Genomic DNA, 24,770 nt, shown 5'->3' on the forward strand with positions numbered 1-24,770 from the left:
TGGACGGGCTTACAGTCTCATTGGGGGAGACAGGCAAGAACAGTGGCAATAAATAAGAAATCGAGGGGAAGAACATCTCATTAAACAATGGCAAATAAATAAGAATCAGGGTGATGTACATCTCATTCAACAAAATAAATAGGGTGACTGACAAAATAAATAGGGTGATAAACTAAATAGGGGTGATGAAACATGCAGAGCACTGTAGCTGAGCGCTTGGAAATTGTACATCGCCTTGATTCTATTTAGTTGCCATTGTTTTTACGAGATGTTCTTCCCCTTGACGCTGTTTTAGTGCCATTGTTCTTGTCCTGTCCGTCTCCCCCGATTAGACTGTAAGCCCGTCAAACGGCAGGGACTGTCTCTATCTGTTGCCGACTTGTCATCCCAAGCGCTTAGTACAGTGCTCCTGCACATAGTAAGCGCTCAATAAATACTATTGAATGAATGAATGGACAATCGGTAACAGATACAGTCCCTGCCCTTTGACGGGCTTTACAGGTCACTCTTGCCATGCGGCCCATTCCGTCGTCTTTTAGAAATAAATTATTTAATAAGGTTGGATTTGTTAAGCGCTTACCTATGTGTCATGCACTGTTCTAAGCGCTGAGGGAGATACAGGGTCATCAGGTTGTCCCCCCGTGAGGCTCACAGGGGCTTCATCCCCATTTTAATCATAATAATAATGAATGTTGGTTATTGTTAAGTGCTTACTAGGTGCAGAGCACTGTTCCTAGCACTGGGGGAGATACAAGGTAATCTGGTTGTCCCACGTGTGGCTTCCCAGTCTTCATCCCCATTTTACAGATGAGGTCACTGAGGCACAGAGAAGTGAAAGCGACTTGCCAAGGTCACACAACTGACAAGTGGCAGAGCGGGGATTCGAACCCATGACCGGTGACTTCCCAAGCCCGGCCTCTTTCCACTGAGCCACGCTGCTTCTCTAAGCGCTTACTATGTGCCAGGTGATGTACTGAGCACTGGAGGAGATACAAGGCAATCAGGTGGGACACGGTCCTTTCCCACATAGGGTTCAGGGCCTTAATTCCCCTCTTTCTGGATGAGTTAACCGAGGCCCAGAGAGGTGAGGTGTCTCGCCCAAATTCACACAGCAGACCCGTGGCCGAGCTGGGATTAGAACTCGGCTCCTTCGGACTCCCAGGCTTAGGCTGGGAAGAAGCAGCGTGCTCAGTGGAAAGAGCCCAGGCTGGGGCCTCAGAGGTCACGGGTTCAAATCCCAGCTCCGCCGCTTGACAGCTGTGTGACTGTAGGCAAATCACTTCACTTCTCTGGGCCTCAGGTCCTCAACTGTCAAATGGAGATGAAGACTGTGAGCCCCATGTGGGGCAACCCGATCACCTTGTATCCTCCCCAGCGCTTAAAACAGTGCTTTGCCCAGAGTAAGCACTTAACAAATGCCATCATTATTATTATTATTAATAGATGTCTCTTTCTCTCTGTTGTCCACAAGAACCGACCGACCGGCAGCCAGGCCTATGGAGCGGAACTGAGAGGACAAGAGTGGCTCCATTTTAGCGAGTCCAGGACTTCCTTCCATTTTACGGTCCCCTCCTGTTTGTTTTATGAGCCCCTCCAGTTGGTGAAATCGTGGAATCCCAGACAAGAAAGATAACGCCAACATTCGCGAAGAATCCGTGATCGCTTCATGTCGTTAACCCCTGACTGCCGCGGCTAATTGTCGACTGCACACCCGCTTATCTCCAGAAAATAGGAACTGAACCCCCAGGAACTGAAGGCGAACTCCCCCATTCCTCCCTTCCTCACTAATTGGCCGAATGCTTCAATAAAGGCAATGTTCCGAGGGAGGTTCGGGGCTCCACGCCACTGGTATCCCACCGGGACCAACGGACGTGTAGCCGCTTTCCTCCTTTCTGCGCTGCCCTGACTTCTGTCTCCGAGTCCTTCTATCTATATCACCGCCTGGGGTGATCGAAACCTCTGATGGGAATTGCCGATCTTCACGGTGACACTTCGGGGTTATTTTTCGAGGACACTCTCTCTTTGTCTCTGTGTCCGTCCTCTACCAGCTCCCGAGGGCTACAGAATCGGGGAGCGGGGCTTCCCAGGGTGGCGGCACCTCTCCAAACAACTCCAAGCCGAGGCCCCTTCTGCCCGCTCCCCCGGGACCTCGCCTCCAATGCCTTACTCTGCCGTCGTCACGCACCGCGGCCCGGCCAATTATCGGCGCTCGTAAACAGCCTAGTAGAAATGTTATCTAACAGCGATTTAGGATCCCTCTTTTTAGGAACTCCATACAGCAACAAGCAGGCTTTGAAGACTATCTGAATCTTCTCTTGCTTTACCCACTTGGCCAATCCACCCTTTCTTCCTCCACTGAGCAAATCCATCGACGGCATTTAATTCAATTCGAGTCAGTCGTATTTACTGAGCGCTTACTGGGTGCAGAGCACTGTAATAATAATAATTACGGCAACTGTTAGGCGCTTACTACGGGTCAAGCGCTATACTAAACTCTGGGTGGATACAAGTCAGTCAGGTTGGACGCATTCCCTGTCCCATAATAATAATAATGATGTTGGTATTTGTTAAGCGCTTACTATTGGAGAAGCAGCGTGGCTCAGTGGAAAGAGCATGGGCTTTGGAGTCAGGGCTCATGAGTTCGAATCCCAGCTCTGCCGCTTGTCGGCTGTGTGACTGTGGGCAAGTCACTTAACTTCTCTGTGCCTCAGTTCCCTCATCTGTAAAATGGGGATTAAGACTGTGAGCCCCACGTGGGACAACCTGATTCCCCTATGTCTACCCCAGCGCTTAGAACAGTGCTCGGCACATAGTAAGCGCTTAACAAATACCAACATTATTATTATTATTATGTGCAGAGCACTGTTCTAAGCGCTGGGAGAGATACAGGGTCATCAGGTTGTTCCACGTGAGGCTCACAGTTAATCACCATTTCGCAGATGAGGGAACTGAAGCCCAGAGAAGTGAAGTGTCTTGCCCACAGTCACACAGCTGCCAAGTGGCAGAGCCGGGATTCGAACCCATGACCTCTGACTCCCAAGCCCGGGCTCTTTCCGCTGAGCTGCGCTGCTTCTCTATATGGGGCTCACACTCAGTCTCCATTTTACCGATGTGGGACAGGGACTGCGTCTAACCTGATTAACTCGTGTCTACCCCAGCGCTTAGTATAGAGCCTGATGCGTAGTAAGCACTTAACAAGTACCATAATTATCTTCACTAATTATCGCATCCTGATTAATCTCTCATCTCTCCACCATTTCCCCTCCTGCTGCCACTTCAGCCCCATCTGCTTCGCCTCAGCACTCCCCACTCCTCCAAAGCGCACACATACCTATCCTTAAATTTTGCTGCTTCCCCACTCCGGTCATTTATTTTCTTAATAATAATAATAATAAATAATAATTGTGGTGTTTGTTAAACCCTGTCCTTAACACGTTCTTAAGTCCCAAGCGCTGGGGTGGATACAAACTAATCAGGTCCTTCATGGGGCTCCCGGTCTTAATTTCCATTTTACAGGTGAGGGAACTGAGGCCCGGAGAAGTGAAGGGACTTGCCCAGGATCACGCGGCAGGCAGGAGGCAGAGCCGGGATTAGAACCCAGGTCCTTCCGACTCCCAGGCCCAGGCTCTATCCACTGAGCCACGCCGCTTCTAGCGTGTCTTTTTTGTACGTCTTCCACAATAGATTGTAGCCCTTTGGAGGGCAGGGAATGTTTTCTAGTTACACTATTGTACTTTCCCAAGTACTTAGCACAGTGTTCAATGGGGAAAAAGCATTCGATAATATTGGCTGATCGATTGATTCATGGCAGAGCTGTAAACTTACACCACGGAAAGCTTTTTTGGAAGAGAAGCTTGTCTACCAACTGTGTTATACTGTACTCTCCTAAGTGCTTAGCACAGGGCTCTGTACAGAATAATTGCTTAATAAATATGATTGATCGAGAACTGAAAGCAGAAGGGCAATTCGTCTTACCTTTGAGGGCAAGGATAGGTAGATTTGTAGTGAATGTATAGAGGAAGGAAAAATAATAGTTTCTGGGATGAAGATCTAACCTGCACCACCGAAGAGAGATTTGCTGTCTCAACTCTCCGACATTCTCCCAATTCGTGATGGGCAGGGAACGCGTCTGCTAATTTTGTTGCGTTGTATTCGCTGACAAAACCCTCCTTTCCTCTTCTCCCACTTCCTTCTGCATCGTCCTGACTTGCTCCCTTTTTTCATCCCCCTTCCCAGCCCCACCAAACTCATATACATCTCTGTCATTTATTTATTTATATTAATGATGTCTCTGCCCCGCCCCCAGACTCTAAGCTTGTCGTGGGCTGTTTATTGTCATACTGTGCTCTCCCAGTCGGCTTAGTACAACTGCTCGCCCACACTAAGCGCACAATGAATACATTTGACTGACAATAAATGTAGTTAATGGACTATGCAAAGCCTAGAGAAGCAGTGCGGCTCAGTGGAAAGAGCCCGGGCTTGGGAGTCAGAGGTCATGGGTTCAAATCCTGGCTCTGCCACTTGTCAGCTGAGTGACTGTGGGCAAGTCACTTCACTTCTCTGGGCCTCAGTGACCTCATCTGTAAAATGGAGACTAAATGTGAGCCTCATGGGGGACAACCTGATGACCCTGTATCTACCCCAGCGCTTAGAACAGTGCTCTGCACCTAGTAAGCGCTTAACAAATACCAACATCATTATTATTATTATTATTAGTGGATAGAGCCCGAACCTGGGAATCAGAAGGACCTGGGTTCTAATTCCGGGTCTGCCATTTATCTGCTGTGGGACCTCAGGCAAGTGACTTTGCTTCTCCGGGCCTCAGTGACCTCATCTGTAAAATGGGGATTAAGGCCGTGAGCCCCACGTGGCACAGGGCTGGGTTCAACCCGATTTGCTCGTGTTCACCCCAGCACTTAGTACAGTGCCCGGCATATAGGAAGCGCCTAACAAATGCCACAATTATTATTATCGCTCTCCCAAGCACTTAGTACAGTGCTCTGCACACAGCAAGCGCTCAGTAAATACAACTGATTCATTGACTGATTGACGGCTTGAAGCTTCTACCTTGTTTTTAGAGCACATCAGCAATGGAGGTCTCAGGAAAAACTAGGAAAAACGAGTGCAGGTCAAATAATGATCAATAAAAATGCTGATCTCATGAAAAATGAATATAAAGGTGTCTTTGCAGCTTTAAGGTAAGTGATTATCTACTAGACAAAAGGTCTGGCACATGAGGAGAAAGGGGAAAATAAACAGCTCCTAGCAGCTGTGAAACATCATTATCCGGGGATACATTTGAGACCTGCGGGCTCAGTCTTACCAATTCTCCCAGTGCTTATCTAGAAATCAAGTAAACACGGGTTGCTTGAATAGAAAACACGCAAGGAGAAAGACGTAATTTATATTCTCCCTAGTTCATCTGGAAAAGGTTTTGCTGACCTCGATTAGCAAAATATTTCCAAATGAACTAGATACAATAGAGGAATTTAACTGAGAATAACATTTGCTTGGGGAAAACGTGTACCCAGCTACTTTAAGAAGTTGCTGAAATCAAAACTGAATGGATTACAGGAGCTCATGAATCTTAAGAAGTAGTAGACTGGAGACATTAATATAAATACATAAATGACAGATAGTGCTTATAGGGCTGAAGGAGGGGGTGAATAGAGGGTGTAAATCCTGCCCAGGTCCTTCCCGCTGCCCTGGAACATCCTCCCTCCTCAACATCCGCCAAACTAACTCTCTTCCCCTCTTCAAAGCCCTAGTGAGAGCTCACCTCCTCCAGGAGGCCTTCCCAGACTGAGCCCCCCTTTCCCTCTGCCCCACCTCCCCATCCCCCCTACTCCCTCCTCTGCTCGTCCTCCTTCCCCTCCCCACAGCACTGTGCCTATTTGTTATATATTATTTATTGCCCTATTTATTTTGTTAATGATGTGTCTAGATCGACGATTCTATTTCTCTAGATGATATTGATGCCAGACTATTCCTTTTGTTTTGTTTTAATGTCTGTCTCCCCCGTTTAGACTGGGAGCCCGTTGTTGGGCAGGGATTGTCTCCATCTGTTGCCGAATTGTCCATTCCAAACGCTTAGTACAGTGCCCTGCACATAGTAAGTGCGCAATAAATGTGATTGAATGAATAAACGATATCCAAGTGGGAAGCAGTGTGGCCGGGACTCAGAGCGACCTGGCTTCTAGTAGCAGCTCTGCCACTTGTCTGCTCTGTGACTTTGGGCAAGTCACTTCACTTCTCTGTGCCTCAGTTTCCTCATCAGTAAAATGGGGATTGATACCGTGAGCCTCGTGTGGGACAAGGACTGTGTCCAACCCGATTACCTTGTATGTACCCCAGAGCTTAGAACAATGCTGGGCACATAGTAAGTGCTTAACAAATAGCAAAAAAAAAAAAAAAATGCAAGGGTGATGCAGAAGGGAGTGGGAGAAGAGGAAATGAGGACTTTGTCAGGGGAAGTCCTCTAAAATTTCCATATTATTCAAGGGATTTGTATTTCCTTCTCCCGCCCTGGCCTCCTCCTTGGCCATTTTGCTCTCAGGGGCAAGAAAAAGATGAAGCAAATCGATGTTTTGGCATTTTCAGCACCTCTGAAGAGAGTTTGTAAAAGGTTCATTTGAGGAAAGAGGGAGGCTGAGAGGGAGCATGACTAAAACCTACAAAATCATAGACATGGAATTGTTACTCCCCAAATCCCCTAACACCTGGATTCATTCATTCAGTCGTTATTTATTGAGCGCTTACTATGTGCAGAGCACTGTACTAAGCGCTTGGAATGTACGATTCGGCAACAGATAGGGACAATCCCTGCCCAATGACGGGCTCACAATCTAAACAACGGGCTGGACGAAGTCACTGAAGCATGAATGTGGATGGTTCAAAGCGAATAAACTGAAATCCATTGTCACAGCAGGTGATAAGCCCACGGAATTCATCACATCAAGAAGTTGGGTAGACCAAAAGACATCTGGAAGTTGAAGAAGAGTATTAACTATGATGGTGTTTATTGAGGGCTTTCTAAGGGTCAGGCACTGTGCTGGAAACAAGAGAATCAGATCAGCACAGTCCCTGTCCCCAAGCCTAAGACCGAAGAAAAACAGGTCTTTTACCGATGAGGAAAGTGAGGCAACAGATAACTTCAGTGACTTACCACCTAAGGCCTCAGCATGGAAGAGACAGCTTGGACTAGAATCCAGGTCTTTCGACTCCCGATCCCACATTCTTTCCACTATTAATCAATCAGTTGGAGAAATTTAACAAGTGCTTACCCTGTGCCAAGCACGGTACTAAACTCAAATCCCGGTTCAGCCGCTTGCCAGCTGTGTGACTTTGGGCACTTCACTTCTCTGTGCCTCAGTTCCCTCATCTGTAAAATGGGGGTGAAGACTGCGAGCCCCACGTGGGACAATCTGATCACCTTGTATCCTCCCCAGCTCTTAGAACAGTGCTTTGCACATAGTAAGCGCTTAACAAATGCCACAATAAATAAAAGAAGAAGCGCCGGAGAGAGCACAGTACTGTTGCAAGACCACTATCTCCACCTTCAAGGAGCTTACGGTTTAGTGGAGGAGGCCATATTCCTGCCTGGCCTAGCGGTGGGACCGTTAGGCATGTTAAATCTCTAACAATCAGGATGATTATCCTGATTAGACTGTAAAGCCGTCAATGGGCAGGGATTGTCGCTATCTGTTGCCGAATTGTCCATTCCCAGCGCTTAGTACAGTGCTCTGCACATAGTAAGCGCTCAATAAATACTAGTGAATGAATGAATGAAGGGAAGCCCTTATGCCACCTGTCAGCATTCTTTCGTCATCATCAGAGAGAGAAAACCGGGCTGGCGAAGCCACGAGACTGATCCATTAACGTAAAGCAGTGTGGCCTAGTAGAAAGAGCATGGGCCTGGGAGTCAGGGGACCTGGGTTCTAATCCCTGCCCGGCCATTTTGCCTGCTGTGTAACCTTGGCTAAACCAATCCATCAGTGGTATTTATGGAGCATATTCTGGGGGCAGGTCGAGGGTCAGAGCACTTGGGAGAATACAACACGGAAGAGTAGATAGACAATCCCTGTCCCGGTTTCTCTGCGCCTTCGTTTCTTCGGCTGTAAAATGGAGATTCAAAACCTGTTTTCCCTCGTCTCAGACTGCGAGCCCCATGTGGGCCAGGTACTATGTCCAACCTGATTATCTTGGGTCTACCCCAGCGTTTTATACGGTGCCTGGCACGGAATAAGCACTTTACAAGTACCACAGTTATTATTATTGAAAGAGAGTTGGTGGGCACGATTCCTGCCAGTGATCAGGGATCAGGCCAAAAAAGCCACTGACAATGGATAACGCTTGTCAACTGCCTTTCTTTAAATAATAATAATGTTGGTATTTGTTATGCGCTTACTCTGTGCAAAGCACTGTTCTAAGCGCTGGGGGAGATGCAGGGTCATCAGGTTGTCCCACGGGGGGTTCACAGTTTTAATCCCCATTATCCAGATGAGGTCACTGAGGTACCTTGAAGTGAAGTACCTTGCCCAAAGTCACACAGCTGGCATGCGGCGGAGCCGGGATTAGAACCCATGACCTCTGATTCCCAAGCCCGGGCTCTTTCCACTGAGCCACGCTGTGCCTGACGGAGAGGGGAAGCAAAAGCCATATTTAAAATGTGAAAATATGAGACTTGATCAGTCCCTTCAACGGTCTACTCAGCCCAGCTTGGGGAGGTAACTTTTCATTGGGATTCTTCAGTCTGGGAAAGATGAGAAATTTTAATCCCGGCTCTGACTGGGGTCTGCTGCGACAAGTCATTTCACTTCTCTGGGCCTCAGTTACCTCATCTGTCAAATGGGGATTAAGACTGTTCCTCCTCCTGCTCCATCTATTTTTTTTTCCCCTTTATGGCATTTATTCAGCATTTACTATGTGCCAGACCCTGTACCAAGCACAGGGGTAGAAACAGGTTAGTCAAGTTGGACACAGGCCACGTCCAATATGGGGCTCACGGCCTTAATCCCCGTTTTACAGATGAGGTAACTGAAGCACAGAGTAGTTGAGCCATTTGTCCAAAATCACACAGCAGATGAGGGGCAGGGATGGGATTAGAACCCAGGACCTTCAGACTCCCAGGCCTGTGCTCTATCCACTAGGCCTCGCTGCTTCCCCTCTGTCCTTTCTAACTTCCTAAGATTGGGTGACCAGACCTGCAAAGTGTTGTAAGTGGGGGTGTAATCTGGTTTTATGTAAGTGTAGCAATATAAATAGCTTAACGGCAAAGAGTTGTTAAAAAAAAAAAAGAGAGGGCAATTTATACTATCTTGATCATAGATGTTAATAATTAACAGATGTCTAAGGTCCAATTTTTATGTATCATATTGAATTGTACCACATGGTATTTGACTAGAAATTCACCCTGCGTGATATTTCATAATAGCAATTGGAAAATACATAAAAATACAAAGTACTAACTATTGTCGGCTCCAGGAGGAGTATGTGCCTCCCGGAGATAGTAGATTCACATGTCTGATGTGAAAGCCTATTGCTAGAGGTGATAGTTGTCTGAATCCTCATTGCCTTAAACGTTTTTCATTTCTCAAAGTCCAGCGGCAAATTACCTAAGAAAATCAACATACTGATTACGATCAGTTTTCATTGGGAAGCAGTATAGCCTGGTGAAAAATGCTCGGGCCCGGGAGAGTCAGAGGACCTGGATTCTAATCCCAGCTCTGCCACTTGCCTCTTCCGTGAGCTTGGACAAATCACTTAATCACTCAATCAATGGTATTTATTGAGCGCTTACTGTGTGCAGAACACCATACTAAGAGCGTGGCACTTAGTATCTCAGTATTGTATTGTATTAGTATTACAATACGATAGAGATTAGGAGACAAAATCCGTGCCAATCAGTGCAGTTTTCTCCGTTGTACCTCAGTTTCCTCCTCTCTAAAATGGGGACTACCCAGCCTCCCTCCTACTTGACTCAGAGCCCCTTGTGAGCCAGGGATCGTGTCCCATCTGCATACACCATATCTACCACAGTGACTGGCACAGAGTAAATGCTAACTAAATACAATTGTTTATGATATAAATTTAAAATTTATATTCCAATATCAATACTTTTGTCGCATTAAGATGGAAAAAGGCCCTGAGGAATCGGTCTGGTAAATCAAGATAACCTGTGCTATTGGTATAAAAAATGAGTTTTAGACCAGGGAGCGGAAGGGGCAATTTACAGAGTTTTATTAAAACCCTAGCAATAAAAGCAATAGATTTTTTATTTCCATCCCAACCATTAAGCGAATAAATCATGGCATAGTGGACGGAACCCAGGCCAGGGAGTCAGAAGGTCATGGGGCTCTGATCCCGGCTCCGCCACTCGTCTGCTGTGTGGCTTTGGGCAAATCACTTCACTTCTCTGTGCCTCAGTAAACTTGTCTGTAAAATGGGGGTTAGGACACAGTCCCTGTGTCCAACTTGATTTTTTGTATTCACCCCAGTGCTTAGGACAGTGTCTGCTTCATAGTAAGCACTTAACAAAAACCACAGTCATCATCATCATTATTATTATTATTTTTATTAAGCGAGAAACAGCATGGCCTAGTGGACAGAGCACGGGCCTGGGAGTCAGGAGGACCTGGGTTCTAATTCCGGCTCGCCCACCTGTCTGCTGGGTGATCTGGGGCAAGTCACTTCACTTCTCTGGGCCTCAGTTGCCTCATCTCTAAAATGGGGGTTAAGATGGCAAGCCCCACATGGAACATGGACTGTATCCAACCTGATTAGCTTGTATCTATCCCAGCTCTTAGTACAGCGCCTGGCACACAGTGAGAGCTTAGCAAATGCCATGAACAAAGCAGTAGATACATTGATAAAACTATATTAAGCTGTTTACACAATGTGCTGAACTAGTAAATGAGGACAGATTCTAACACTTTCACAAAACTATTAATTATTCTTCCCCCAAGATGTCACATCTTCACAAATCACTAAAAGGAAAACAATCAAAAAAAAAAAAAAACCTCTTCTTTTTCTGCTTTTAAACAGTATTTGAAATAAGCTCATTTTAAGTCAATAGAGAACTACCCTAAAACATAGAAAATCTCAGATACACCAAAGGAATACACTATCATTGTCTTGGACAGTGCTGTGGCTTATTGAAAGTTTTTAAAATAGTCACTCAGTGCATTGAGCAGGGAGCGTGGATGCAGGGACTATACTAGGGAAAGAGGAGCAGGGCACCCCAGTGGAAAGAACGCAGTCCTGGGAGTCCGGGGACCTGGGTTCTAATCCTGACTCTGCCACTTGCCCACTGCGTGACCTTGGGCAAGACACTTAACTTCTCTGTGCCTCCATTATCTCATCTATAAAATGGAGATGGAGACTGCAAGGCCTCTGTGGGGCAGGGACTGTGTCCAACCCAATTATCTACCCCACTGTAAGCCCGTCAAAGGGCAGGGACTCTATCTGTTACCGATTTGTACATTCCAAGCGCTTAGTACAGTGCTCTGCACATAGTAAGCGCTCAATAAATACTATTGAATGAATGAATGAATAAAATGTCTGGCACATAGTAAGCACTTGACTGAGTCCAACCCAATTATCTTCCCCAGTGCTTAGTAAAGTGCCTGGCACATAGTAAGCACTTTATGAATACGATTAAAAAAAAAAGTGCCCCCTAATAGGATAAATGTCTCCACAGCAGTGACCTCGGCGACTTCAAACTCCCACCGTTTCGATTCTCACGGGCAATACGACCTGGAGGTGAAGGAATTCTGCTGTAGCTGCACTGTAGCTGTTTTTACCACGTTGTGAAACACGAAAATAGAGAGCAAGAGAAAAGAGGTGAGTGGAAGGTTTCCCTTAAGAAGAGCACTGCAGGCTGCCGTGACTTTCCCTGATGTTCTCAGGACGGTAAATTGAGTAGATTTGACAAATCTGTTTAACTGAATGTTAAAAATTCCTTCCTATTTAGTTCTAACACATTTCTACAGTACAAAATATCCCCGAAAAATAACCTGAAAGCATCGGAGTGAAGATCGGCAATTCCGATCACAGGGTTCGATCACCCCAGGCGGTGATATAGATAGAAAGACTCGGAGACAGGAGTGGGGATAGTGCTGAAAGGAGGAAAGCGGCTACACGTCCGTTGGTCCCGGTGGGATCCGAGTGGCGTGGAGCCCCGAGCCTCCCTCAGAACATTGCCTTTATTGAAGCAGACGGCCAATTAGTAAGGAAGGGAGGAATGGGGGAGTTCGCCATCAGTTCCTGGGGGTTCAGTTCCTATTTTCCGGAGATAAGCAGGGGTGCAGTCGACAATTAGCCGCCGCAGTCAGGGATTAACGACATGAAGCGACCATGGATTCTTGACGTGGGAGTCAAAAGAATGTTGGGGTTATCTTTCTTGTCTGGGGGTCCACGATTTCACCAACTGGAGGGGATCATAAAACAAACTGGAGGGGACCGTAAAATGGAAGGAAGCCCTGGACTCGCTAAAATGGAGTCACTCTTGTCCTCTCAGTTCCGCTCCATAGGCCTGGCTGCCGGTCGGTCGGTTCTGGTGGACAACACAAAATCTACTAATTGCTAAGATGAAGCGAAGGCAGTTAGGCATTTAGAATGCTCTAGTGTGAAAAATAGCTGAGAAGCAGCGTGGAAAGTGCATGGACCTGGGAGTCAGAAGACCTGGGTTCTAATCCCTGACTCGCTCCCTTTGTTCTTCCTCGATCCCAGCCGCACAGCATTGAAGGACGTATCTGTAATTTCTTTATATTAACGTCCGTCTCTCCGCCTCTAACAATGTTGGTATTTGTTAAGCGCTTTCTATGTGCAGAGCACTGTTCTAAGCGCTGGGGTAGATACAGGGTCACCAGGTTGTCCCACGTGAAGCTCTAGACTGTAAGCTCAATGCGGGCCGAGAATGTGACCCTTTACAGCTGTACTGCACTCTCCCAAGCACTTAGGTTAGTGCTCTGTCCACAGTAAGCGCCCAATAAATACAACTGAGTGAATCCCGTCTCCGCCACTTGTCTGCTGTGTGATCTCGGGCCAGTCACTTACCTTTTCTGTGTGTCGATTACTTCCCTTTTAAAATGGGGGTTGACTACGAGCCCTGTGTAGGAGAAGAGCAGCGTCCAACCTGATGACCTTATATCTACCCCAGCGATCAGAACAGTGCCCGGCACGTAGTTAAGAGCTTAACAAATACCCTAAAAAGAAACCAACGAAAAAAGCCCACATACTAGGTGCTTCAAAAAAAGGGACTGAAGAAGTCTCAATTTAGCTTGAGAATAACCTTTACATAAAAGTGGCTTCTGGAAAATAATCATTTAAATAGTACTGAACTCTGCCATCAGACACCCGCACGTATAGGCCAGTCTTTGAAGACTAGTTCCAACCAAACATTAACCAAAGCAGCCAACCTGGTTTCGCCCACTAAAATGACTTATTTTTTGGTGCCTTATAGAGTAATACCTAGAAGCTTCTAAAAAACATTTCCCCTTTATTAAAAAAAAACAACAACAGTGTTCCAGTCTCGATCGCTGTTTTATTAAAAAACAAACGAATCTATGTTGGTTTAATTTTGATCCCATGAACTACCCTGGTCTATCAGACCTGGTCGATTAGACCGTAAGCCCGTCAAACGGCAGGGACTGTCTCTATCTGTTGCCGACTTGTTCATTCCAAGTGCTTAATACAGTGCTCTGCCCATAGTAAGCGCTCAATAAATACTATTGAAAATAAATACTATTGAATGAGTATCATGAATCTAAAGAGGCTTACAGTGGCACCACCTGAGGCTCACAAACTCATGGGGTTACTCATAGGGTTTTAGGAGCCACCTTTATTAACTTCAGATAAGATTCAATCACATCTTTACTGTTTAACCCAAGAAGGAGACAAAAAGGGACTTTTTTAGGCTGCCTTAAGTAACTCTGGGAGGAAAGAGAAAGATCCTCCCCCTGTTGCTTTGACTTATTTCTTCAATCAGTAATCTGGAGGATCTCATCATCCTCCCCCTGTTGCTTTGAATTATTTCTTGACTCTGTAATCTGGAGGATTTTTGAATTATTCCTTGAATCTGTAATCCAGAGGATCTCATAAAAATGCAAAGTGCTCGAATTATTTCTTGAATCTGTAATCCGGAAGATCTCATAAAAATGCAAAGTGCTCGAATTATTTCTTGAATCTGTAATCTGGAGGATCTTTGAAGTATTCCTTAAATGTGCAATCCAGAGGATCTCATAAAAATGCAAAGTGCTCAAATTATTTCTTGACTCTGTAACCTGGAGGATCTTTGAATTATTCCCTGGACCTGTAATCCGGAGGATCTCATAAAAATGCAAAGTGCTCAGCGTGGTTTAATGGAAAGAGCACAGGATTGGGAATCACAGGACCTGGATTCTAATTCCTGCTCTGCCACTTGCCTGCTGTGTGACCTTGGGTGCTTAACTTCTCTGGGCCTTAGTTTCCTCATCTGTAAAATGGGATCCGCTACTTCTCCCTCCCTCTGAGCTCCCCAGGGCTGATTATTTTGTATCTCTGTGTTTAGTAAAGTTCTTGGCACCTGGGAAGCGCTTAACAAACCCCACAGTTATCTCCAAGTGCTTTGTAGATGTTCAAGTGTATGACTAACAATCCTTAGCTTATAAGTCATTGATTTTAAGGGAAAGTGTTCCACCTATTGAGCGCTTGATGTTCTAGGTTCCCTTCGAAGAACAACTTGCTTAGAACAAATGGTTTTCTGTTCAAAAATATAGATTATATTTAGATACGTAGAATATTTAGAAATCTACAGTATATAAAGGAAGGAAGCGACAGGTAGTGGGAAAGGACAAGAGGAGAATGAAGGGAAAGGAATGCTTAAAGGCAAGAGAAGGCTAAAAATACAAAGCGGGGAAATCACTTGAGAGCAAAAATAGAGAGACCAATTTTCTAACCGTCAAGAACTGGACCTTTCATACATTTCAGGTATACTCTTGGCAGCTTCTTTTAATCCACTGACGGTAGAAAGAAAGAGGCTAGTACAAATAGTCATTCCAAATAAATTTTATTTGAAAACCAGTTGAAATGGGCCATGATCCTGTACCAAGTGTAAAACCATGGGAAAATAGAAAATAAAACTACTAAGTCTTAAAAATTTACAAATCAGCAAACAGGCCATAGAAAAACATGCTAATTTCACATTTAGACACATTGCATCAGCTGTTTCTAAAATTAGACCGTAGCTACTTAGGCTTCCCAAAGAGGTCTCAAAGCACTCACAGGTAAGATAGTTCCATCTCTGAGGTAAATTTTATGGTAATTCAATACGATAGTTTTTCATGTCCCCAAATATTCAAGAAATTTTCACGTGGAATGCTGAAGGACTTGACTTGAAGGTCTGTCTTTAGGCTGTAAACCAATTTGCTTCTGCAAAGGGTACATCTGCAACAATAGACCTTAGATATGGCTTGAAATGCTGGCAATAAATAGCTGGATTTCGGACGTCGGGAAAAGTCTCCACAACACTGGAATATGTATACTCGGCAGAGTCACGGTGCCACCAGTCTCTCATTGGTTCGGAGTCTAGGAAGGACATGGGAGAACATTCCAGAGGGTGAAGTTTTCCAACCTGAGATTAGCCCACAAGTTGTGCCCTGTGGCAGCAAATTTGGTGTGTTCTGGGGAAAAAAAAAAAGAATGTGACTTTGAAAATGAGAATTATCTCTATTTTGTCAGAGTCAGAAAGAGAGTACACGAAAAGTTAAACTGACTTCGACTATCTCTTTGGAAGTAGAGCTTTGCTTGGAAGAACTTGGAAGACCCCCCAGGAAGGCCATTTCTCAGGGAATGATATTCGAAAGTCATCTTTCATTTCATGGAAAAAATGACTGCTATTTCTAAAAATTAAGAGGGAAACCTCAGAACCTGCTAACTATGTGTGTGCATCCCTGACCCAATGAGTCTTGCAGACCTTTCCCAAATATATGTACATATGTATGTGTGTGTATATATATATACATACATATATTTGTGTGTGTGTATATATATATGTGTGTGTGTGTATATATATATATATGTATATATACGCGTACCTCTGGCCTACTCTAATCTTTGATTAGGCTGCACCCTTCCCTCAATGGCCTCAAAGTACATGTCACACCCTCTATATGCCACAATCCAAACCTCTCTATTTGCTTAGACTTCTGTTCTTGACTGTTTCCCTGGCAGTTTGGTGCCACAAACTATCCCCACTGGACCCTCACATCTCTCCTTTACTTAGGTCGGAAAAATCAGCTTGTTGCTTCCCAGCGATTGCCCCTCGAAAATTCTGATCCAACAAGTCACAAAAATGACTAGGTCTCAATTTAAAACCCACATAAAATTCTCTTTAAAAAATTTTCTTTAAAAGTTTCTTATTAAGTTGGTTACTCTTTTGCTTTTGAGGAATAATTTGAGTAGCAGAGCGAAGATTTTTCTGATATCTCTTCAAGTGATTCTGACACGAGATGTAAAAGATTCTTCCCCTTTAGAACGCTGCAGAGCTTCCGACAACCCTGTTGACTTTTCTGTTCTTACTCATCCTGGTTTCAACCTGGTTACTGCAAGAATGACCAGATTCGAAGTGTAAACCGTCTCCAAAGAACAACAAAGTATACATCGATCTCCTTCTCTGCAACCTTCGGTACAGAACACCTGAAAAGAAGGTCTCAGTTCTCTTGCAGTAATATTAGCACCCCTCTCCCTGAAGTCCTTTGGTGCTTTTGTTTCTTTTTTTAAAAAGAGGCAACACCGGGTCAGCCATTTTAACTCTTTTCCGCCTATCAGTGTAATTTCTGTTTTGTTAAAATTGGCCCACCCCAAACAACCTTTGTGAATAAAATATGAATTCAGAAAAATTTGTTTCTCCCGGTTAACTACAGGCTGCAACGTGCCATGCGCCTCATCTGTAGGCTGAGTTCTCTATTTCACCGGACTCTCTTCTAGAAAACAGGCGTCCAAGTGGTAACGATAAAACGGCGCTGTTTTACCATAATTTCTGATGAGCCAAAATGTCCTAGGAGGAAGGATGGAAGACGCTTTGGGATTCAGGAATTTTTCAGCTTCGTCATACTGCATGGTCTCATCCTGGAACCATTCAACCATGCTTGGGAAAAGTATAGATATTGCTTAAATCAAATGGGACTATCTGGAAGTACAATTCCCAAATCCATTTTTTTTCCCCCTTCACCACAAAAATCCTTTTTTCAGTTATTTTTGAAGGGTCTAGAATCAGCCTCAACCAGGATGAGGCACTGGAGGAAAAGAAGAGTATCATTACAGGCTTCTGGCCCGGGCTCCCTTCTGGAATGAGAATGGTGCGGGGCATTTTTTTTTATGGTATCTGTGAAGCATTTACTACATGCCAGGCACTGTAACTAAGTGCTGGACACTGTACTAAGCGTGGTATTTGAGGTAATTTATGGATCTGTGGTGGGGCCGCGGAAGAATTTAATACTACGGGAAGAGAGCAGAGAGGCTCTCACTCTACATGCAAAGAAACCGCAGAGGACCGATATCATCTCAGCTCTCTCCTCTAAGTTTTCTTGGCTAGTCCCACCTATGGAGTTGAGGTTTCGGGAAGTTGCAGCACCTGGAAGAACCAAATCCTAAAAATCTCGTACAAGACGGACGGTAGCGGGCAACATCTCGTCACCCCATCTGTGATAACCTGGGAGTCGGAGCCTCTGGCCGGGGTCGGGGAATGTGTCCGTCTATTGTTATTTTGTACTTTCCCCAGTGCTGAGTACAGTGCTGTGCACGCAGTAAGCGCTCAATAAAGAAAACTGAATGAATCAGTTTCCAGGACCGTCCAAATCCAAACATCCATCCTCAACGCCTGAGGAGGAACCCCAGTAGATGGTATGATTACCTTTATCACCCACCCTACACCGGCTCTCCCTCCCCTTGGACCTTTAATAATCATAATAATAATAATGATGGTATTTGTTAAGCGCTTACTACGTGCGGAGCACTGTTCTAAGCGCTGGGGGAGATACAGGGTCATCAGGTTGTCCCACGTGAGGCTCACAGTCTTCATCCCCATTTGACAGATGAGGTCACCGAGGCCCAGAGAAGTGAAGTGACTTGCCCACAGTCACACGGCTGACAAGTGGCGGAGCCGGGATTCGAACCCGTGACCTCTGACTCCCAAGCCCGGGCTCTTTCCGCTGAGCCACACTGCTTCCCTTTCGCCCCCCCATGTGGGGCGGGGACCGGGTCCCACAGCCTTATGCTGAGTCTACCCCACTGCTTAACACCGCGCTTGGCCCCACGTAAGTGCCTAATATCTTAAATAGCATTATCACTGAGGGGCGAGTTAGTTTTCTGATGGAGCGCGGGTCAGCCGTCTGCTCTGCACGGTCCACGAGAGAGTCCCTTCACTTCTCTGTGCCTCGGTGGCCTCATCTGTAAAATGGGGATGGAGCCTGTGAGCCCCACGGGGGACAACCCCATGACCCTGCACCTACCCCAGCGCTTAGAAGAGGGCTTGGTCCATAGTAAGCGCTTAACAAATACCAACATTATGATTATTAACGGAGCGCGCCCCCTAAACCTTTCTGCAAGGGGGGACCCTCCCTGATCTCGAAGGGGGGAGAAATAGGGAAGCGAGACGTTCATGAAGCTCACCCGGGTGGCCCAGTTGTCGCTCATCCACCTCCACATCAAACCCCAAACCTTTTACCCTCAGCTTTAGGGCGTTCGGCCCCGCTCGCTACACCGCACTGCCCTCCTACCACAATCCACCCCACACGCTGAGCTCATTTCACGTCGGCCTACTCCGCTCACCCTCCACCTCGTCTGTTCTCGCTGCCAACACCCTCCCTCTTCACATCCCAAAGGATCACTCTCTCCACCTTCGAAGCCTAATTAATAAGAACGCTGGTATTTGTTAAGCGCTGACTGTGTGCAGGGCACTGTCCTAAGCGCTGGGGGAGACAGGGTGATCAGGTTGTCCCACGTGGGGCTCACCGTCTTCATCCCCATTTGACAGACGAGGTCACGGAGGCCCAGAGAAGTGACCTGCCCACGGTCCCACGGCTGACAAGGGGCAGAGCCGGGATTCGAACCCACGACCTCTGACTCCCAAGCCCGGGCTCTTTCCACTGAGCCAGGCTGCTTCCCTAATTAAGAGCGCATCTCTTCCGAAAAGTCTTCCCTAACTAAGCCCCCACTTCTTCTTTCTCTGCCGCCCTGGCGCTTAGATCTGCTCCCTTCGTCATCCCTCTCTCAGTCCTCTAGCACTCGGGCACAGGTGGGTCATTTCTATATAAATGACCCCCTAATTTTTAGAGAGAGATGTATGAATTTGTAAGTACATATATATACATTTCCTCCCCTCCCTGCTGCATGGCCCTAATTTGCATTATTGATATTAACGTCTCCCTCTAAAGCGGAAGCTCCTCGTGGGCAGGGAATGGATCCACCGACTCTGTCGTGTTGTACTTTCCCGAGCGTTTGGCAGAGCGCGTTCCGTACGGTAAAGGCTCAAATACGGTCCATCGATGGCGTCTACCAACGCTTTTGCCCCGGCCTCTCCCAAGCGCTTAGTACAGTGGCCTGCACACACCCACGGCCCCGGGAATCCGAGGGTCACGGGCTCGAATCCCGGCTCCGCCGCTCGCCTGCCGCGCGACCCCGGACAAGTCACCTCACCTCTCCGGGCCTCGGCTGCCTCACCTGTAAAATGGGGGTGGCGACGTGGACCGGGTCCGACCCAGTTTCCCCGTCTCCACCCCAGTGCTTAGAACAGTGCCTGGGACAGAGAAAGCGCTTAACAAATAGCACAGTTATCACGCTTATAAATGTGATCGATGGGAGCTATCGACTCTCCCGTCTTCACTCCTCCCGAGCGCTGGGCAGAGCACCCCGCACCCGGTAGGCGCTCAATAAATCCCACCGATCAATGGGGCCTAGCGACTCTCCCGGACTGGCCTCTCCCGATCGCTCAGCCCGGCGCCCCCGTATCCGGTAGGCGCTCAATAAACCCTACTGACTGCTGGGCTGCTCCACCCCGTCCACTCCCTCTAGACCGTCAGGCTCGGGAATGGGTCTGCTCATTGTTCTACTGTCCCGAGTGTTCAGTACAGTAATAATAATAATAATGTTGGTATTTGCTAAGCGCTTACTATGTGCCGAGCACCGTTCTAAGCGCTGGGGTAGACACAGGGGAATCAGGAGGTCCCACGTGGGGCTCACAGTCTTAATCCCCATTTTACAAATGAGGTAACTGAGGCACAGAGAAGTTAAATGACTCGCCCACGGTCACCCAGCTGACAAGTGGCAGAGCTGGGATTCGAACTCAGGACCTCCGACTCCAAAGCCCGTGCTCTTTCCACCGAGCCACGCTGCTTCTCTACAGTGGCCCGCAGGCGGTGAGCGTGCAATAGAGAAGCAGCGCGGCTCAGTGGAAAGAGCCCGGGCTCGGGAGCCAGAGGTCACGGGTTCGAATCCCGGCTCGGCCACCTGTCAGCTGACGGAGGGCAAGTCACTTGACTTCTCTGTGCCTCAGTGACCTCATCTGTGAAAAGGGGAGGCAGACTGTGAGCCTCCCGTGGGACCACCTGATGACCCTGGATCTCCTCCAGCGCTTAGAACGGGGCTCCGCACAGAGTAAGCGCTTAATACCGACAAATATTACGAATCTGGATCGATCCAGTCCTTCGGTCGGATTTACTGAGCGCTTACTGTGGGCAGATGACCGTACTGCGTGCTCAGGCGTCCCCGCACACTTGGCTCCCGCAGTGCCCACCTTCTCCCCGTCCTTCCATCCGGCCCGCGGCCCGGAACTTTCCCCCTCCCCAGATCCGACAGACCATCACTCTCCCCCCCTTCGAAACCCCCCTGAAGGCACGCCTCCTCCCAGAGGCCTTCCCAGACTTAACCCCCCCCTTATCCTCATCTCCCCCTCCCCGCCGCACGGCCCCAATTCGTTCCCTTTGCTCTCCCCCCGGCCCCACCGCGCTGGGGATCATCGAGCGCTTAGTCCGGTGCTCTGCACACAGTGGGCGCTCGGTAGATTCGACTGAATGAATCGCTGTCATTTTTATTTAATAACGATGGCATTCGTTAAGCGCTCACTACGGGCAAAGCGCCGGTCTAAGCGCTGGGGAGGCGCAAGGTGATCGGGTTGTCCCTCGTGGGGCTCAGGGTCTTCATCCCCATTTTACAGGCGGGGTACCTGAGGCACAGTGAAGCGACTCGCCCCAAGTCGCACAGCTGACAGGTGGCTGAGCCGGGATTTGAACCCATAACCTCTGACTCCCAACTGAGCCACGTTTATTTATCCCTCTCTTCTAGAGAAGCGGCGTGGCTCAGTGGCAAGAGCCCGGGCCTGGGAGTCAAAGGTCCTGGGTTCGAATGCCGGCTCCGCCACTGATCAGCTGTGCGACTGTGGGCAAGTCACTTCACTTAATAATAATGTTGGTATTGGTTAAGCGCTTACTATGTGCAGAGCACTGTTCTAAGCGCTGGGGGATACAAGGTGATCAGGTTGTCCCCTGTGGGGCTCCCAGTCTTCAGCCCCATTTTCCAGATGAGGTAACTGAGGCCCGGAGAAGTGAAGTGACTTGCCCACAGTCACGCAGCTGACAAGTGGCCGAGTCGGGATTCGAACCCACGACCTCTGACTCCGAAGCCCAGGTTCTTTCCACTGAGCCACGCTGCTTCTCTGGGCCTCAATTCCCTCCCCTGTAAAATGGGGCTGAAGACTGGGAGCCCCACCTGGGACAACCTCATTACCTTTGGGCAAGTCACTTAAGTGCTCAGCACACAGTAAGTGCTCAATAAATACGACTGAATGAATGAACTTCTCTGGGCCTCGGTTCCCTCCTCTGTAAAATGGGGAGGCACACTGGGGCCCCACCTGGGACAACCCGCTGACCTCGTCTCTCCCCCGTGCCTCAGTTCCCTCGTCTGTAAAATGGGGACGGAGACCGTGAGCCCCACGTGGGACATCCCGATGACCTTGTCTCTCCCCCGTGCCTCAGCTCCCTTGCCTGTAAAATGGGGACGAAGCCTGTGAGCCCCACGTGGGGCAACCCGCTGACCTCTTCTCTCCCCTGAGCCTCAATTTCTTCGTCTGTAAAATGGGGATGGAGACCGTGAGCCCCATGTGGGACAACCCGCTGACCACGCCTCTCCCCCGTGCCTCAATTTCTTCATCTGTACAATGGGGATGAAGCCCGGGCGTCCCAGGCGGGAAAACCCACTGACCTCATCTCTCCTCTGTGCCTCAGTTTCCTCGTCTGTAAAATGGGGATGGAAACCATGAGCCTCACGGGGGACATCCCGGTGACCTCGTCTCTCCCCTGTGCCTCAATTCCTTTGTCTGTACAATGAGGATGGAGCCTGGGCGCCCCACATGGGACAACTCGCTGACCTCGTCTCTCCCCCGTGCCTCAGTCTATTCGCCTGTACAATGGGGATGAAGCCCAGGCGTCCCAAGTGGGCCAACCCGCCGACCTCGCCTCTCCCCCGTGCCTCCGTCCTGTCGCCTGTAAAATGGGGATGGAAATTGTGAGCCCCACGCGGGGCCACCCGCTGACCTCGTCTCTCCCCCGTGCCTCAGTCCCCTCGCCTGTACAATGGGGATGAAGCCCGGGCGTCCCAAGTGGGCCAACCCGCCGACCTCGTCGCTCCCCCGTGCCTCCGTCCTCTCGCCTGTAAAATGGGGATGGAAATTGTGAGCCCCAACACGGGCCCACCCGCCGACCCCGTCTCTCCCCCGTGCCTCAGTTTCTTCTCCCGTACAATGGGGACGAAGCCCGGGCGTCCCAAGTGGGAAAACCCACTGACCTCATCTCTCCTCTGTGCCTCAGTTTCCTCGCCTGTAAAATGGGGATGGAAATTGTGAGCCCCAACACGGGCCCACCCGCCGACCTCGCCTCTCCCCTCCCGCCCCAGCCCAGGGCCCGATCGGGGCGGGAGGACACGGACACGGACACGGAGACGGAGACGGAGACGGAGACGGGACTCACGGGTCAGAGGCAGGCGTCCTCCGGGTCCCGGGGGGCGGGGAAACCCACCAGGCGGGGCCCGGGCCGGCCGCGGCGGGGGGCGGCGCGGCCCAGGCTGCGGCGGAGGCTCCCCAGCAGCCCGGCGGCGGGGGGCGGCGCGGCGTCGGCCGGAGGGCCGCCCGGAGGCGGCGGCGCCTCGATGTTGCCGGCGTACCACAACACCCACCAGATGAGGCTGAGGAAGATGAGGATGGCGCCGGCGTAGAGCAGCAGGTCGTAGAAGGGCAGCGCGGCGAAGACGCCGGTGAGCAGCACGCCCAGCCCCGCCGCGTCCAAGGCCACGGCCAGCCAGAAGGCGCCCGAGCAGCGGCCCAGGACCCCCGGACCCCGCGCCCCCGACCCCGACCCCGCCGTCTCCATGGCTACCCGCCCGGAGCCGGGGCCGAGCCCGGGGCGCCCCCTGCCGGCGGGGCGGGGCGGGGCGGGGCGGGGCGCCGCGCCATGTTGTGCGCCCACACCCCGCACCCCGTTTCATAATAATGCTGGTATTCGTTAAGCGCTTACTATGTGCCGAGCACTGTTCGGAGCGCTGGGGGAGACCCAGGGGAATCAGGTGGTCCCCCGTGGGGCTCACAGTCTTCAGCCCCATCTGACAGATGAGGGAACTGAGGCCCAGAGAAGTGAAGTGACTCGCCCACAGTCACACAGCCGACAAGTGGCATATTTGGCTACGGCCCCGCCCGACTCCCTCCCTCCCCCCAATGTTGGTAAACGCTCACTACGTGCAGAGCGCTGTTCTAAGCGCTGGGGGAGATGCAGGGTCATCAGCTGGCACCGTTAATCCCCCTTGGACAGAGGAGGGAACTGAGGCCCAGAGAATAATAATGATGTTGGTATTTGTGAAGCGCTTACTCTGGGCGGAGCGCTGTTCTAAGCGCTGGGGCAGATGCAGGGTCATCAGCTGGCACCGTTAATCCCCCTTGGACAGAGGAGGGAACTGAGGCCCAGAGAATAATAATGATGCTGGTATTTGTGAAGCGCTGACTAGGTGCAGCCATTTGACAGAGGGAACTGAGGCCCAGAGAATAATAATGATGTTGGTACTTGTGAAGCGCTTACTCTGTGCGGAGCACTGTTCTAAGCGCTATGGCAGATGCAGGGTCATCAGGTGGCACAGTTAATCCCCCTTGGACAGAGGAGGGTACTGAGGCCCAGAGAATAATAATGATGCTGGTATTTGTGAAGCGCTTACTCTGTGCGGAGCACTGTTCTAAGCCCTGGGGCAGGTGCAGGGTCATCAGCTGGCACAGTTAATCCCCATTACCTAGCCTTTCTCTTCTTCCTCGGCAACTCAGTCCCCGCACTTCACTGTGGAGGTGAGCTACTCATCATGCCTCTCTCAATAAGTCTCCGTCTCTTTCTCTCTCTCTCTCTCATCTCTCACTATTCTCTTGCTTGCTCTTCCTTTGACCCTCCTACTCCTCCCCAACCTTCTCATGTGGCAGACCATTGCCTTCCCTCTCTGAGGATCTTCTGAGATGACATCTTCTCCAGGAGGCTGTGCATGATTAACCTTTCATTTCTCTACCCTGTTTTCCCCCCCAACTGCCACTCGAATGCTCTCATTGCTTAAAGATTTGGGCATTCGTTAATCCTTACCTGCTAGGCACTTAAACATTAAAGTTGCCAGTAGGAAGCAGTTCTAGAATGACAGGTGCCTGTTTCCCCTGTTAGACTGTTCTTTCCTGAAGGGTAGGGACCATGTCTCCTTGGATTGTACTTAATAGCTACTGT

At 49.0% G+C, this 24,770-nt stretch overlaps 1 long non-coding RNA gene across 1 annotated transcript; it reads right to left on the minus strand.

The window, feature by feature from the left end:
- Nucleotides 1-15,029: 15,029 nt before the first annotated feature.
- LOC114807351 lies at nt 15,030-23,062 on the minus strand. Its single transcript, XR_003755420.2, has 2 exons — nt 22,998-23,062; nt 15,030-15,659 (listed from the first exon to the last, which is right to left on the minus strand). It is a non-coding gene; the product is annotated as an uncharacterized LOC114807351 (long non-coding RNA).
- Between the last annotated feature and the right edge of the window lie 1,708 nt (nt 23,063-24,770).

This window comes from Ornithorhynchus anatinus, chromosome 2 (genome assembly GCF_004115215.2).
Source record: "Ornithorhynchus anatinus isolate Pmale09 chromosome 2, mOrnAna1.pri.v4, whole genome shotgun sequence".
NCBI lineage: Eukaryota > Metazoa > Chordata > Mammalia > Monotremata > Ornithorhynchidae > Ornithorhynchus > Ornithorhynchus anatinus.